The sequence below is a fragment of the Arachis hypogaea genome, chromosome 4, assembly GCF_003086295.3.
Source record: "Arachis hypogaea cultivar Tifrunner chromosome 4, arahy.Tifrunner.gnm2.J5K5, whole genome shotgun sequence".
In the NCBI taxonomy this organism is placed as follows: Eukaryota; Viridiplantae; Streptophyta; class Magnoliopsida; order Fabales; family Fabaceae; genus Arachis; species Arachis hypogaea.
The window spans coordinates 53,084,997-53,102,861 of NC_092039.1; the positions used below are offsets into that span (position 1 = coordinate 53,084,997).

At 39.6% G+C, this 17,865-nt stretch overlaps 2 non-coding genes across 2 annotated transcripts; one reads left to right on the top strand and one right to left on the bottom strand.

Moving 5' to 3' along the window:
* The first annotated feature begins 8,277 nt into the window (after nucleotides 1-8,277).
* LOC112798953 (small nucleolar RNA R71) lies at nucleotides 8,278-8,385 on the top strand. Its single transcript, XR_003200546.1, has one exon. It is a non-coding gene; the product is annotated as a small nucleolar RNA R71 (small nucleolar RNA).
* A 9,055-nt stretch (nucleotides 8,386-17,440) lies between these two features.
* On the bottom strand, nucleotides 17,441-17,544 carry LOC112799035 (small nucleolar RNA R71). The gene has a single exon (XR_003200624.1). It is a non-coding gene; the product is annotated as a small nucleolar RNA R71 (small nucleolar RNA).
* Between the last annotated feature and the right edge of the window lie 321 nt (nucleotides 17,545-17,865).

Sequence of the window (17,865 nt, forward strand, 5' to 3'; positions counted from 1 at the left end):
AATGCTGTTAAAGCTATGCAGCATCCAGACATATCAAGAGACTACATGAGAGTTGATATTATTAATTCCCTGGTGGAAGAAGTCAATATGACTAAAAGTCTCGAATCAGAGATAGAAGACATCTTTAAGGATGTTCAGCCTGATCTGGAGGAACCAGAGAAAATAGAAGAACCTCTAAAAACTCCTCAGGAAGAGGAGAAACCTCCTAAACCCGAGCTCAAACCACTACCACCATCCCTGAAATATGCATTATTGGGAGAAGATAACATTTTTCCAGTAATTATAAGCTCTACTTTAGAGCCACAGGAAGAGAAAGCACTAATTCAGGTGCTAAGGACACACAAGACAGCTCTTGGGTGATCCATAAGTGATCTCAAGGGCATTAGCCCAGCCAAATGCATGCACAAGATCCTATTGGAGGATGATGCCAAGCCAATGGTTCAACCACATAGGCGACTGAATCCAACCATGAAGGAGGTGGTACAGAAAGAGGTCACTAAGTTACTAGAGGCTGGGATTATTTATCCTATTTCTGATAGCCCCTGGGTGAGCCCTGTCCAAGTTGTCCCTAAGAAGGGAGGCATGACAGTGGTTCATAATGAAAAGAATGAACTGGTTCCTACAAGAACAGTTATAGGGTGGCGTATGTGTATTGACTATAGAAGACTTAATACAGCCACCAGAAAGAATCACTTTCCTTTACCATTCATAGACCAGGTGCTAGAGAGACTAGCAGGCCATGAATACTACTGCTTTTTGAATGACTATTTAGGTTACAACCAAATTGCAGTAGATCCTCAGAACCAAGAAAAAATAGCATTCACATGTCCATCTGGAGTATTTGCTTACAGAAGGATGCCATTTGGTCTGTGCAATGCACCTGCAACCTTTCAGAGGTACATGCTCTCTATCTTCTCTGATATGGTAGAGAAATTTTTGGAAGTCTTCATGGATGACTTCTCAGTATTTGGAGAGTCATTCAGCTCGTGTCTTTACCATTTAGCACCTGTTCTAAAAAGGTGCCAAGAGACCAACCTGGTTTTAAACTGGGAGAAATATCACTTTATGATGACTGAAGAAATTATCCTTGGGCACAAAATTTTGAAGAAAGGAATAGAGGTGGATCAAGCTAAGGTAGAGGTAATTGAAAAATTATCACCACCTACCAATGTTATGGCAATTAGAAGCTTTCTGGGGCATGTAGGATTCTATAGGAGGTTTATAAAGGATTTTTCAAAAATTGCAAAACCTCTGAGCAATCTACTAGCTGTTGATACACCCTTTGTCTTTGACACAGAGTGCCTACAGGCGTTTAAGACCCTGAAAGCTAAGCTGGTCACAGCACCAGTCATTTCTGCACCAGACTAGACATTACCATTTGAACTAATGTGTTATGCCAATGACCATGCCATTGGTGCAGTATTAGGACAGAGGCATGACATGCTTCTGCATGTCATTTATTATGCCAGCCGTGTTTTGAATGACGCACAGAAGAATTACACAACCACAGAAAAGGAGCTGCTTGCAGTGGTTTATGCCATTGACAAGTTCAGATCTTATTTAGTAGGATCAAAAGTGATTGTGTACACTGACCATGCTGCTCTAAAATATCTCCTCATAAAGTAGGATTCAAAACCCAGACTCATAAGATGAGTGTTGCTTCTGCAAGAGTTTGATATAGAAATAGGAGACAGAAAAGGGACAAAGAACCAGGTAGCTGATCACCTGTCCCGGATAGAACCAGTTGCAGGAGCATCTCTCCCTCCTACTGAGATCTCTGAAACCTTTCCGAATGGATGAGCAACTCTTTGCCATTTAGGAAGTACCATGGTTTGCAGACATTGCAAACTATAAAGCTATGAGATTCATACCCAAAGAGTACAGTAAGCAACAAACAAAGAAATTGATTTCTGATGCAAAGTACTACTTGTGGGATGAACCATATCTCTTTAAGAGGTGTTGGTGCGCGAAATTGTGAACAATACTTTTTCACAACTCTCATAATCCCCGGTCATGAACCCCAAAAACTTGGTAGCTCAATACCATGGCATTACACAACTTCGCACGACTAACCAGCAAGTGCACTAGGTCGTCCAAGTAATAAACCTTACGCGAGTAAGGGTCGATCCCACGGAGATTGTTAGTATTAAAGCAAGCTATGGTCATCTTGTAAATCTTAGTCAGGCAAACTCAAATGGTAATGGTGATGAACGAAAATAACACAAAGGTAAAGATAGAGATACTTATGTAATTCATTGGTAGGAACTTCAGATAAGCGCATGAAGATGCCTTCCCTTCTGTCTCTCTGCTTTCCTACTGTCTTCATCCAATCCTTCTCATTCCCTTCCATGGCAAGCTTGTGTAGGGTTTCACCGTTGTCAATGGCTACCTCCCATCCTCTCAGTGAAAGCGATTTCATATGCTCTGTCACAGCATAGCGGAATTCATCTGTCGGTTCTCAATCAGGCCGGAATAGAATCCAGTGATTCTTTTGCGTCTGTTGCTAACGCCCCACCCTCAGGAGTTTGAAGCACGTCACAGTCATTCAATCATTGAATCCTACTCAGAATACCACAGACAAGGTTAGACCTTCCGGATTCTCTTGAATGCTGCCATCAGTTCTTGCCTATACCACGAAGACTCTGATCTCACGGAATGGTTGGCTCGTTTGTCAGACGAGCACTCGGTTGTCAGGCGATCAACCATGCATCGTGCAATCAAGAATCCAAGAGATATTCACTAGAGCCTTGGTTGCTTGTAGAACAGAAGTGGTTGTCAGTCACCTTGTTCATAGGTGAGAATGATGATGAGTGTCACGGATCATCACATTCATCAAGTTGAAGAACAAGTGATATCTTAGAACAAGAACAAGCGGAATTGAATGGAAGAACAATAGTAATTTCATTAATACTCGAGGTACAGCAGAGCTCCACACCTTAATCTATGGTGTGTAGAAACTCCACCGTTGAAAATACATAAGCATAAGGTCTAGGCATGGCCGAATGGCCAGCCTCCCAAAGAGGGTTCAATCATAAAAACATGATCAAAAGATCCAAAGATCGAAAGACTCTCTAATACAATAGTCAAAGGTCCTACTTATAGAAAACTAGTAGCCTAAGGTGTACAGAAATGAGTAAATGACATAAAAATCCACTTCCGGGCCCACTTGGTGTGTGCTTGGGCTGAGCAATGAAGCATTTTCGTGTAGAGACTCTTCTTGGAGTTAAACGCCAGCTTTAGTGCCAGTTTGGGCGTTTAACTCCCATTTGGGTGCCAGTTCCAGCGTTTAACGCTGGGATTCCTGAGGGTGACTTTGAACGCCGGTTTGGGCCATCAAATCTTGGGCAAAGTATGAACTATCATATATTGTTGGAAAGCCCAGGATGTCTACTTTCCAACGCTGTTGAGAGCGCGCCAATTGGGCTTCTCTAGCTCCAGAAAATCTACTTCGAATGCAGGGAGGTCAGAATCCAACAGCATCTGCAGTCCTTTTCAGTCTCTGAATCAGATTTTTGCTCAGGTTCCTCAATTTCAGCCAGAAAATACCTGAACTCACAGAAAAACACACAAACTCATAGTAAAGTCCAGAAAAGTGAATTTTAACTAAAAACTAATAAAAATATACTAAAAACTAACTATATCATACCAAAAACATACTAAAAACAATGCCAAAAAGCATACAAATTATCCGCTCATCACAACACCAAACTTAAATTGTTGCTTGTCCTCAAGCAACTGAAAATCAAATAGGATAAAAAAAGAAGAGAATATGCAATGAATTCCAAAAACATCTATGAAGATCAGTATTAATTAGATGAGCGGGGCTTTTAGCTTTTTGCCTCTGAATAGTTTTGGCATCTCACTCTATCCTTTGAAATTCAGAATGATTGGCTTCTTTAGGAACTCAGAATCCAGATAGTGTTATTGATTCTTCTAGTAGAGTATGATGATTCTTGAACATAGCTACTTATTGAGTCTTGGCCGTGGCCCAAAGCACTCTGTCTTCCAGTATTACCACCGGATACATACATGCCACAGACACATAATTGGGTGAACCTTTTCAGATTGTGACTCAGCTTTGCTAGAGTCCCCAATTAGAGGTGTCCAGGGTTCTTAAGCACACTCTTATTGCCTTGGATCACAACTTTATTTTTCTTTCTTCTCTTTTTTTTTTGTTTTCTTTTCTTTTTCTCTTTTTTTCGATTTTTTTTTGATAGCTTTTTCTTGCTTCAAGAATCATTTTTATGATTTTTCAGATCCTCAGTAACATGTCTCCTTTTTCATCATTCTTTCAAGAGCCAACATTCATAAACCACAAATTCAAGATACATATGCACTGTTTAGGCATACATTCAAAGAACAAGAGCATTGCCACCACATCAAAATAATTAAACTGTTATAAAATTCAAAATTCATGCAATTCTTTCTTTTATCAATTAAGCACATTTTTATTTAAGAAAGGTGATGGATTCATAGGACATTCATAACTTTAAGGCATAGACACTAAGACACTAATGATCACAAGACACAAACATGGATAAACATAAGCATAAAATTCGAAAAATAGAAGAATAAAGAACAAGGAAATCAAAGAACGGGTCCACCTTAGTGATGGCGGCTCTTTCTTGCTCTTGAAGATCCTATGGAGTGCTTGAGCTCCTCAATGTCTCTTCCTTGTCTTTGTTGCTCCTCCCTCATGATTCGTTGATCTTCTCTAATTTCATGGAGGATGATGGAGTGTTCTTGATGCTCCACCCTTAGTTGTCCCATGTTGGAACTCAACTCTCCTAGGGAGGTGTTTATTTGCTCCCAATAGTTTTGTGGAGGAAAGTGCATCCCTTGAGGAATCTCAGGGATCTCATGATGAGTGGGATCTCTTGTGTGCTCCATCCTCTTCTTAGTGATGGGCTTGTCCTCATCAATGGGGGTGTCTCCATCTATGTCAACTCCCACTGAATAACAGAGGTGACAAATGAGATGAGGAAAGGCTAACCTTGCCAAGGTAGAGGACTTGTCCGCCACCTTATAGAGTTCTTGGGCTATAACCTCATGAACCTCTATTTCTTCTCCAATCATGATGCTATGGATCATGATAGCCCGGTCTATGGTAACTTCGGACCGGTTGCTAGTGGGAATGATTGAGCGTTGTATGAACTCTAACCATCCTCTAGCCACGGGCTTGAGGTCATGCCTTCTTAATTGAACCGGCTTTCCTCTTGAATCTCTCTTCCATTGGGCGCCCTCTTCACATATGACTGTGAGGACTTGGTCCAACCTTTGATCAAAGTTGACCCTTCTAGTGTAAGGATGTTCATCTCCTTGCATCATAGGCAAGTTGAACGCCACCCTCACACTTTCCGGACTAAAATCCAAGTATTTCCCCCGAACCATAGTAAGATAATTCTTTGGATTCGGGTTCACACTTTGGTCATGGTTCTTGGTGATCCATGCATTGGCATAGAACTCTTGAACCATCAAGATTCCGACTTGTTGAATGGGGTTGGTAAGAACTTCCCAACCTCTTCTTTGGATCTCATGTCGGATCTCCGGATATTCACCCTTTTTGAGTGAAAAAGGGACCTCGGGGATCACCTTCTTCAAGGCCACAACTTCATAGAAATGGTCTTGATGCACCCTTGAGATGAATCTTTCCATCTCCCATGACTCGGAGGTGGAAGCCTTTGCCTTCCCCTTCCTCTTTCTAGAGGTTTCTCCGGCCTTGGATGCCATAAATGGTTATGGAAAAACAAAAAGCAATGCTTTTACCACACCAAACTTAAAATGTTTGCTCGTCCTCGAGCAAAAGAAGAAAGAAGAGAGTAGAAGAAGAAGAAATGAAGGAGATGGAGAGGGCTTTGTGTTCGACCAAAAGGGAGAAGAAGTAGTGTTAAAGGTGTGTGAAAATGAAGGAGTGAAGGAGGGTTTATATAGGAGAGGGGAAGAGAGATGTTCGGCCATTTGAGGGTGGGTTTGGGTGGGAAAGTGGTTTGAATTTGAATGGTGAGGTAGGTGGGGTTTTATGAAGGATGGATGTGAGTGGTGAAGAGAAAGATGGGATTTGATAGGTGAGGGGTTTTTGGGGAAGAGGTGTTGAGGTGATTGGTGAAAAAGAGAGAGAGTGGTAGGGTAGGTGGGGATCCTGTGGGGTCCACAGATCCTGAGGTGTCAAGGAAAAGTCATCCCTGCACCAAATGGCATGCAAAATCACGTTTTGTGCCATTTCTGGCGTTAAACGCCGGGCTGGTGCCCATTTCTGGCGTTTAACGCCAGCATCTTGCCCCTTTCTGGCGTTTAACGCCAGTCTGGTGCCCCTTTCTGGCGTTACACGCCCAGAATGGTGCCAGACTGGGCGTTAAACGCCCACCAGCTAACCTCACTGGCGTTTAAACGCCAGTGGGTGCGTCCTCCTGGGTGTGCTATTTTTCTTCCTGTTTTTCATTCTGTTTTTGCTTTTTTCATGGATTTTGTGACTTCTTATGATCATCAACCTACAAAAGACATAAAATGACAAAAGAAAATAGTTAATTATAAAACATTGGGTTGCCTCCCAACAAGCGCTTCTTTATTGTCACTAGCTTGACAGAGGACTCTCATGGAGCCTCACAGATACTCAAAACCGTGTTGGAACCTCCCAACACCAAACTTAGAGTTTGAATGTGGGGGTTCAACACCAAACTTAGAGTTTGGTTGTGGCCTCCCAACACCAAACTTAGAGTTTGACTGTGGGGGCTCTGTTTGGCTCTGTTTTGAGAGAAGCTCTTCATGCTTCCTCACCATGATGACAGAGGGATACCCTTGGGCCTTAAACACCAAGGATTCTTCATTCACTTGAATGATCAACTCTCCTCTATCAACATCAATCACAGCCTTTGCTGTGGCTAGGAAGGGTCTGCCAAGGGTGATGGATTCATCCATGCACTTCCCAGTCTCTAGGACTATGAAATCAGTAGGGATGTAATGGTCTTCAACTTTAACCAGAACATCCTCTACAAGTCCATAGGCTTGTTTTCTTGAGTTGTCTGCCATCTCTAGTGAGATTTTTGCAGCTTGCACCTCAAAGATCCCTAACTTCTCCATTACAGAGAGGGGCATGAGGTTTACACTTGACCCTAAGTCACACAAGGCCTTCTTGAAGGTCATGGTGCCTATGGTACAAGGTATAGAAAACTTCCCAGGATCTTGCCTCTTTTGAGGCAGTGTCTGCCTAGACAAGTCATCCAGTTCCTTGGTGAGCAAAGGGGGTTCATCCTCCCAAGTCTCATTTCCAAATAACTTGTCATTTAGCTTCATGATTGCTCCAAGGTATTTAGCAACTTGCTCTTCAGTGACATACTCATCCTCTTCAGAGGAAGAATACTCATCAGAGCTCATGAATGGCAGAAGTAAGTCCAATGGAATCTCTATGGTCTCATTTTGAGCCTCAGATTCCCATGGTTCCTCATTGGAGGCCAGTGGACGTCCAGTGAGGTCTTCCTCAGTGGCGTTCACTGCCTCTTCTTCCTCCCAGAATTCGGCCATGTTGATGGCCTTGCACTCTCCTTTTGGATTTTCTTCAGTATTGCTTGGGAGATTACTAGGAGGGAGTTCAGTAATTTTCTTGCTCAGCTGACCCACTTGTCCTTCCAAATTTCTGATGGAGGACCTTGTTTCAGTCATGAAACTTTGAGTGGTTTTGATTAGATCAGAGACCATGGTAGCTAAGTCAGAGGTATTCTGCTTAGAACTCTCTGTCTGTTGCTGAGAAGATGATGGAAAAGGTTTGCTCTTGCTAAACCTGTTTCTTCCACCATTATTGTTATTGAAACCTTGTTGAGGTCTCTGTTGATCCTTCCATGAAAGATTTGGATGATTCCTCCATGAAGGATTGTAGGTGTTTCCATAGGGTTCTCCCATGTAATTCACCTCTTCCATTGAAGGGTTCTCAGGATCATAAGCTTCTTCCTCAGATGAAGCTTCCTTAGTACTGCTTGGTGCATTTTGCATTCCAGACAGACTTTGAGAAATCATATTGACTTGTTGAGTCAATATTTTGTTCTGAGCCAATATGGCATTCAGAGTGTCAATCTCAAGAACTCCTTTCTTCTGACTAGTCCCATTGTTCACAGGATTTCTTTTAGAAGTGCACATGAATTAGTTATTTGCAACCATTTCAATCAGTTCTTGAGCTTCTGCAGGCGTCTTCTTCAAATGAAGAGAGCCTCCAGTAGAGCTATCCAAAGACATCTTGGACAGTTCAGAGAGACCATCATAGAAAATACCTATGATGCTCCATTCAGAAAGCATGTCAGAAGGACACTTTCTGATTAATTGTTTGTATCTTTCCCAAGCTTCATAGAGGGATTCTCCTTCCTTCTGTCTGAAGGTTTGGACTTCCACTCTAAGCTTTCTCAATTTTTGAGGTGGAAAGAACTTTGCCAAGAAGGCATTGACTAGCTTTTCCCAAGAGTCCAGGCTTTCTTTAGGTTGAGAGTCCAACCATGTTCTAGCTCTGTCTCTTACAGCAAAAGGGAATAGCATAAGTCTGTAGACCTCAGGGTCAACCCCATTAGTCTTAACAGTGTCACAGATTTGCAAGAATTCAGCTAAAAACTGATGAGGATCTTCCAATGGAAGTCCATGGAACTTACAATTCTGTTGCATTAGAGAAACTAATTGAGGCTTAAGCTCAAAGTTGTTTGCTCCAATGGCAGGGATAGAGATGCTTCTCCCATAGAAGTCGGGAGTAGGTGCAGTAAAGTCACCCAGCACCTTCCTTGCATTGTTGGCATTGTTGTTGTTTTCGGCTGCCATGAGTTCTTCTTCTTTGAAGAATTCAGTCAGGTGCTCTAAAGAGAGTTGTGCTTTGGCTTCTCTGAGCTTTCTTTTCAAGGTCCTTTCAGGTTCAGGATCAGCCTCAACAAGAATGCCTTTGTCTTTGCTCCTGTTCATAAGAAAGAGAAGAGAACAAGAAAATGTGGAATCCTCTATGTCACAGTATAGAGATTCCTTTAGGTGTCAGAGGGAAAATAAGAGTAGAAGACAGAAGTAGAAAATTCGAACTTATCAAAGGAGATGGAGTTCGAATTTTGCATTAAGGAATAGTGTTAGTCCATAAATAGAAGGATGTGAGAAGGAGGGAAGTAATTTTCGAAAATTAAGTGAAAAATTTTGAAAACATTTTTGAAAAACATTACTTAATTTTCGAAAATGAAAATGGAAAAGAAATCAAGTGATTTTTGAAAAAGATTTTGAAATTAGAAGTCAAAAAGATTTGATTGAAAACTATTTTGAAAAAGATGTGGTTAAGAAGATTTGATTGATTTAAAAAAAATGTGATTGAGAAGATATGATTTGAAAAACATTTTAAAAAGATTTGATTTGAAAATTAAAAACTTGACTAACAAGAAAAGATATGATTCAAACATTAAACCTTTCTCAACAGAAAAGGTAACATACTTGAAATGTTGAATCAAATCATTAATTGGTAGCAAGTATCTTTGAAAAAGGAAAGAAATTGGTTTTGAAAAAGATTTGATTGGAAAATTGATTTGAAAAAGATTTGATTTTGAAAAGATTTTGAAAACTAAAAAAAATTTGATTTGAAAACAAAATCTTCCCCCTCTAGCCATCCTGGCGTTAAACGCCCAGAATGGTGCACATTCTGGCGTTTAACGCCCAAAATACTACCCTTTTGGGCGTTAAACGCCCAACCAGGTATCCTGGCTGGCGTTTAAACGCCAGTCTGTCCTTCTTCACTGGGCGTTTTGAACGCCCAGCTTTTTCTGTGCATTTCCTCTGCTGTATGTTCTGAATCTTCAATTCTCTGTATTATTGACTTGAGAAGACACAAATTAAAAATATTTTTGGATTTTTTATAATAAGGAAAAATCAAAATGCAATAAGAATCAAATAACAATGCATGCAAGACACCAAACTTAGCAGTTTGTATACTACTGACATTAACAAAATGAAAATGCAAATGAGACACACAAAACACTCAAGTCAATAGAATTCAAAGATCAGAGCAAGTAAATCATCAAGAACATCTTGAAGATCACTAAGACATATGAATGAATGCATGCAATTGACACCAAACTTAAGATGAGACACTAGACAAGAAATTTTTTGGATTTTATGATTTTTTGATTTTTTTGTGTTTTTCGAAAATTAAGTGGAAAAAGGTATCAAAATTCTTAATGAGAATTCCAGGAATCATGCAATGTTAGTCTAAAGCTTCAGTCTAAAGGAATTAGACATGGTCAGCCAAGCTTCAGCAGAACATTGCATTCAAGAGCTAAATTGATGAAGATCAATCAGCTTTGGTGATGATAAGAACATCACCTTGAAACACTAGAATTCATTCCTAAGAACTCTGAAAAAAAAAATACCTAATCTAAGCAACAAGATGAACCGTCAGTTGTCCAAACTGAACAATCCCCGGCAACGGCGCCAAAAACTTGGTGTTGTTGCCGGATCTTGGCACTGATGTTACCAAAAGCTTGCTCAAAACTTGAACAATCCCCGGCAACGGCGCCAAAAACTTGGTGTTGTTGCCGGATCTTGGCACTGATGTTACCAAAAGCTTGCTCAAAACTTGAACAATCCCCGGCAATGGCGCCAAAAACTTGGTGCGCGAAATTGTGAACAATACTTTTTCACAACTCTCATAATCCCCGGTCATGAACCCCAAAAACTTGGTAGCTCAATACCATGGCATTACACAACTTCGCACAACTAACCAGCAAGTGCACTGGGTCGTCCAAGTAATAAACCTTACGCGAGTAAGGGTCGATCCCACGGAGATTGTTAGTATTGAAGCAAGCTATGGTCATCTTGTAAATCTTAGTCAGGCAAACTCAAATGGTAATGGTGATGAACGAAAATAACACAAAGGTAAAGATAGAGATACTTATGTAATTCATTGGTAGGAACTTCAGATAAGCGCATGAAGATGCCTTCCCTTCTGTCTCTCTGCTTTCCTACTATCTTCATCCAATCCTTCTCATTCCCTTCCATGGCAAGCTTGTGTAGGGTTTCACCGTTGTCAATGGCTACCTCCCATCCTCTCAGTGAAAGCGATTGCATATGCTCTGTCACAGCATAGCGGAATTCATCTGTCGGTTCTCAATCAGGCCGGAATAGAATCCAGTGATTCTTTTGCGTCTGTCACTAACGCCCCGCCCTCAGGAGTTTGAAGCACGTCACAGTCATTCAATCATTGAATCCTACTCAGAATACCACAGACAAGGTTAGACCTTCCGAATTCTCTTGAATGCTGCCATCAGTTCTTGCTTATACCACGAAGACTCTGATCTCACGGAATGGTTGGCTCGTTTGTCAGACGAGCACTCGGTTGTCAGGCGATCAACCATGCATCGTGCAATCAAGAATCCAAGAGATATTCACTAGAGCCTTGGTTGCTTGTAGAACAGAAGTGGTTGTCAGTCACCTTGTTCATAGGTGAGAATGATGATGAGTGTCACGGATCATCACATTCATCAAGTTGAAGAACAAGTGATATCTTAGAACAAGAACAAGCGGAATTGAATGGAAGAACAATAGTAATTTCATTAATACTCGAGGTACAGCAGAGCTCCACACCTTAATCTATGGTGTGTAGAAACTCCACCGTTGAAAATACATAAGCATAAGGTCTAGGCATGGCCGAATGGCCAGCCTCCCAAAGAGGGTTCAATCATAAAAACATGATCAAAAGATCCAAAGATCGAAAGACTCTCTAATACAATAGTCAAAGGTCCTACTTATAGAAAACTAGTAGCCTAAGGTGTACAGAAATGAGTAAATGACATAAAAATCCACTTCCGGGCCCACTTGGTGTGTGCTTGGGCTGAGCAATGAAGCATTTTCGTGTAGAGATTCTTCTTGGAGTTAAACGCCAGCTTTAGTGCCAGTTTGGGCGTTTAACTCCCATTTGGGTGCCAGTTCCAGCGTTTAACGCTGGGATTCCTGAGGGTGACTTTGAACGCCGGTTTGGGCCATCAAATCTTGGGCAAAGTATGGACTATCATATATTGCTGGAAATCCCAGGATGTCTACTTTCCAACGCCGTTGAGAGCGCGCCAATTGGGCTTCTGTAGCTCCAGAAAATTCACTTCGAATGCAGGGAGGTCAGAATCCAACAGCATCTGCAGTCCTTTTCAGTCTCTGAATCAGATTTTTGCTCAGGTCCCTCAATTTCAGCCAGAAAATACCTAAAATCACAGAAAAACACACAAACTCATAGTAAAGTCCAGAAAAGTGAATTTTAACTAAAAACTAATAAAAATATACTAAAAACTAACTATATCATACCAAAAATATACTAAAAACAATGCCAAAAAGCATACAAATTATCCGCTCATCAGGTGTGCAGACGGAATAATCCATAGATGTGTACCTAGAGAAGAGGTGTAGAAGATCCTATGGCATTGCCATGGATCGCAATATGGAGGACATTTTGGAGGTAAGCGAACAGCCGCTAAGGTCCTCCAATGTGGCTTCTACTGGCCTACTCTCTATAAAGATTTTTGAGAGTTTGTACGTAACTGTGACAGTTGCCAGAGAGCTGGTAATCTTCCTCACGGTTATGCCATGCCTCAACAAGGGATTTTAGAGATTGAGTTGTTTGATGTATAGGGAATTGACTTCATGGGGCCTTTCCCACCATCATATTGAAACACTTATATTCTGGTGGCAGTAGACTATGTATCTAAATGGGTGGAAGCAATTGCAACGCCCACTAATGATACTAAGACAGTGCTGAAGTTCCTCTAGAAGCATATCTTTAGCAGATTTGGTGTTCCTAGAATACTGATCAGAGATGGAGGCACCCATTTCTGCAATAAAAAGCTTGACTCTGCTCTGGTTCGATATGGAATTAACGACAAAGTGGCAACCCCATATCATCCACAGACAAATGGGCAGGCTAAAATCTCAAATAGAGAACTAAAGTAAATCCTGGAACGGACTGTAAATACCCTCAGAAAGGATTGGGCAAGAAGTCTGGATGACGCTCTGTGGGCATACAGAACCGCATTCAAGACACCTATAGGAACCTCTCCATTCCAGCTTGTGTATGGAAAAGACTGTCATCTACCAGTGGAGCTGGAACACAAGTCCTACTGGGCAACCAGGTTCCTAAACCTTGATGCTAAGGTAGCTGGAGAGAAAAGATTACTCCAGTTGAATGAGCTAGAGGAGTTCAGACTCAAAGCTTTCGAAAATGCAAAAGTTTACAAGGAGAAAGGAAAAAGGTGGCATGACAAGAAGCTGTCATCCAGAGTCTTTGAGGCAGGACAAAAGGTTCTGTTGTTCAACTCTAGGCTCAGATTTTCCCCGGGGAAACTGAAATCCCGGTGGAAGGGACCATATGTGATTACAAGTGTGTCACTATATGGATATGTAGAGCTTCAAGATATTGACTCTGACAAAAAGTTCATTGTTAATGGGCAGAGAGTCAAACATTATCTTGAAGGCAATGTTGAGCAAGAATGCTCAAAGCTGAGACTAGATTAAAGCTCGCTGTCAAGCTATTGACATTAAAGAAGCACTTATTGGGAGGCAACCCAATTTTATTTATTTATCTATGTTAGTTTATGTTTTCTTTAGGATGATGATTGATGAACGGATAATTTATACGCTTTTTTGGCATTGTTTTTAGGTAGTTTTTAGTAAGTTCAAGCTACTTTTAGGGATGTTTTCATTAGTTTTTATGTTAAATTCACATTTCTGAACTTTACTATGAGTTTGTGTGTTTTTCTGTGATTTCAGGTAATTTCTGGCTGAAATTGAGGGACTTGAGCAAAACTCTGAAAAAGGCTGACAAAAGGACTGCTGATGCTGTTGGAATCTGACCTTCCTGCACTCGAAATGGATTTTCTAGAGCTACAGAACTCCAAATGGCGCGCTCTCAACGGTGTTGGAAAGTAGACATCCAGAGCTTTCCAGCAATATATAATAGTTTATACTTTATTTGTAAATTAACGACGTAACATGGCGTTGAACGCCAAGTACATGCTGCTGTCTGGAGTTAAACGCCAAAAACACGTCATGACCCGGAGTTGAACGCCCAAAACACGCTATAACTTGGAGTTCAACTCCAATAAAAGCCTCAGCTCGTGGATAGACCAAGCTCAGCCCAAACATACACCAAGTGGGCCCCAGAAGTGGATTTATGCATCAATTACTTACTCATGTAAACCCTAGTAGCTAGTTTATTATAAATAGGACTTTTTACTAGTGTATTAGTAATCTTTTGACCATTCGGTCTTTTGATCATTCAGGGGGCTGGCCTCTCGGCCATGCCTGAACCTTTCACTTATGTATTTTCAACGGTGGAGTTTCTGCACACCATAGATTAAGGGTGTGGAGCTCTGCTGTACCTCAAGTTTCAATACAATTACTATTATTTTCTATTCAATTCTCTTTTATTCTTATTCCAAGATATACGTTGCACTTCAACTTGATGAATGTGATGATCCATGACACTCATCATCATTCTCACCTATGAACACGCGTGATTGACAACCACTTCCGTTCTACTCTAGGCCGGGCGCATATCTCTTAGATTCCCCAACAAAATCTTCGTGGTATAAGCTAGATAGATGGCGGCATTCATGGGGATCCAAAAAGTCTAACCTTGTCTATGGTATTCCGAGTAGGATCCCGGGAATCCAGAAAGTCTAACCTTGTCTGTGGTATTCCGAGTAGAATTCCAGTATTGAATGACTGTGACGAGCTTCAAACTCCTGAAGGCTGGGCGTGATGACAAACGCAAAAGAATCAATGGATTCTACTCCAACCTGATTGAGAACCGACAGATGATTAGTCGTGTTGTGACAGAGCATTTGGACCATTTTCACTGAGAGGATGGGATGTAGCTATCAACAAGGGTGATGCCTCCAGACGATTAGCCGTGCAGTGACAGCGCATAGGACCATTTTCCCGAGAGGATTAAAAGTAGCCATTGATGATGGTGATGCCCTACATACAGCTTGCCATAGAAAGGAGTAAGAAGGATTGGATGAAAGCAATAAGAAAGTTGAGATTCGAAAGGATTCTAGCATCTCCACACGCCTATCTGAAATTCCCACTATTGATTTACATAAGTATTTCTATCCCTTTTTATTTTATTTATCTTTATTTATCCAATTTAATCACATTTGACTTTATGAGTCCACTTAACTGGGATTTACAAGATGACCATAGCTTGCTTCATACCAACAATCTCTGTGGATCGACCCTTACTCACGTAAGGTTTATTACTTGGACGACCCAGTACACTTGCTGGTTAGTTGAACGAATTTGTGACTTCAAATAGAGCCAATTATTAAATTTCATACAAGTACACAGAATATGGATCACAATTTCGTCCACCAAGTTTTTGGCGCCGTTGCCGGGGATTGTTAAGTTTGAACAACTGACGGTTCATCTTGTTGCTTAGATTAGGTAATTTTCTTTTCAAAAATTTTCAAAAATGTTTTTCAAAATTTTCTTTTCTTTTTCGTTTTTCCAAAAATATTTTCGAAAAAAATTAATAAAAATCCAAAAAAAATCATAAAATCATAAAAACCAAAAATATTTTGTGTTCTTGTTTGAGTCTTGAGTCAAATTTTAAGTTTGGTGTCAATTGCATGCTTTAAAAATTTTTCTTGCATTTTTCGAAAAAATTCATGCATTCATGGTGTTCTTCATGATCTTCAAGTTGTTCTTGGTAAGTCTTCTTGTTTGATCTTGATGTTTTCTTGTTTTGTGTTGTTTGTTGTTTTTCATATGCATTTTTCGTTTGTTAGAGTCCATGCATTAAAGATTTCTAAGTTTGGTGTCTTGCATGTCTTCTTTGCATAAAAAATTTTTCAAAATTATGTTCTTGATGTTCATCATGATCTTCAAAGTGTTCTTGGTGTTCATCTTGACATTCATAGTGTTCTTGCATGCATCATGAGTTTTGATTCATAATTTTCATGTTGTGAGTCATTTTTGTTGTTTTTCTCTCATCATTAAAAATTCAAAAAAATCAAAAAAATATCTTTTCCTTATTTCCCTCCAAATTTTCGAAATTTTGGGTTGACTTGGTCAAAAATTTTTAAAAATTAGTTGTTTCTTACAAGTCAAGTCAAAATTTCAATTTTAAAAATCTTATCTTTTCAAAATCTTTTTCAAAAATTATATCTTTTTCATTTTTTTTCTATTTCTCGAAAATTTCAAAATTCTTTTTCAAAATATTTTTCAAAATCTTTTTCTTATCTTTATATCATATTTTCGAAAATTAGCTAACAATTAATGTGATTGATTCAAAAATTTGAAGTTTGTTACTTTCTTGTTAAGAAAGGTTCAATCTTTAAGTTCTAGAATCTTATCTTGTAGTTTCTTGTTAGTGAAGTAAGTAATTTCAAATTTTAAAAATTAAATCTTTTTATCTTTTATCTTATCTTTTTCAAAAATTTTATCTTTTTCAAAATTTGATTTCAAAATATCTTATCTAACTCCTTATCTTCTTATCTTTTCAAATTTGATTTTAATATCTTTTTCAACTAACTCTTTAACTTTTTGTTTGTTTCTTATCTTTTTCAAAACCACCTAACTACTTTTCCCTCTCTAATTTTTGAAAATATCTCATCTCTTTTTCAAAAATTCTTTTTGTTTTAAATTTTAATTTTAATCTTATCCTATCTTTAATTTTCGAAAATTACTAATCCCTTTTTCAAAATTATTTTCGAAATTCTCCCTTTCTTTTCTTATTCTATTTAATTATTTATTTACTAACACTTCTCTTCATCTCTTATCATCTCCCCTATCCTTACTCTTTATACAGACTATTCATTCTTCTTCACTCTTCCTCCCTTTTCTCTTCTTCTACTAACATAAAGGAATCTCTATACTGTGACATAGAGGATTCCTCTTCTTTTCTTGTTTTCTTCTCTTTCATATGAGCAAGAACAGGGAAAAAGGCACTCTTGTTGAAATTGATCCTGAACCTGAAAGGACTCTGAAAAGGAAACTAAGAGAAACTAAATTACAACAATTCAGAAACAACCTTTCAGAAATCTTCGAACAAGAGAAGGAGATGGTAGCCAAAAATAATAATAATGCAAGGAGAATGTTTGGTGACTTCACAAAGCAACCGTCCAAATTTGATGGAAGAAGCATCTCCATTCCTGCCATTGGAGCCAACAACTTTGAGCTGAAACCTCAGTTAGTTGCCTTAATGCAACAAAACTGCAAGTTCTATGGACTTCCATCTGAAGATCCTTATCAGTTTTTAACTGAATTCTTGCAGATCTGTGAGACTGTAAAGACGAATGGAGTTGATCCTGATGTCTACAGACTCATGCTTTTCCCTTTTGCTGTAAGAGACAGAGCTAGAATATAGTTGGATTCACAACCTAAGGATAGCCTGGACTCCTGGGATAAGCTGGTCACAGCCTTCTTGGATAAATTCTTTCCTCCTCAAAAGCTGAGCAAGCTGAGAGTGGATGTTCAAACCTTCAAACAGAAAGATGGTGAATCCCTCTATGAAGCTTGGGAAAGATACAAGCTGTTGACCAAAAGGTGTCCATCTGACATGTTTTCAGAATGGACCATATTAGATATATTCAATTATGGTCTATCTGAATTTTCAAAAATGTCATTGGACCATTCTGCAGGTGGATCCATTCACCTAAAGAAAATGCCTGCAGAAGCTCAAGAACTAATTGACATGGTTGCAAATAACCAATTCATGTACACTTCTGAGAGGAATTCCGTGAATAATGGGACGCCTCAGAGGAAGGGAATTCTTGAAATTGATGCTCTGAATGCCATATTGGCTCAGAACAAAGTGTTGACTCAACAGGTCAACATGATCTCTCAAGATCTGAATGGATGGCAACATGCATCCAACAGTAC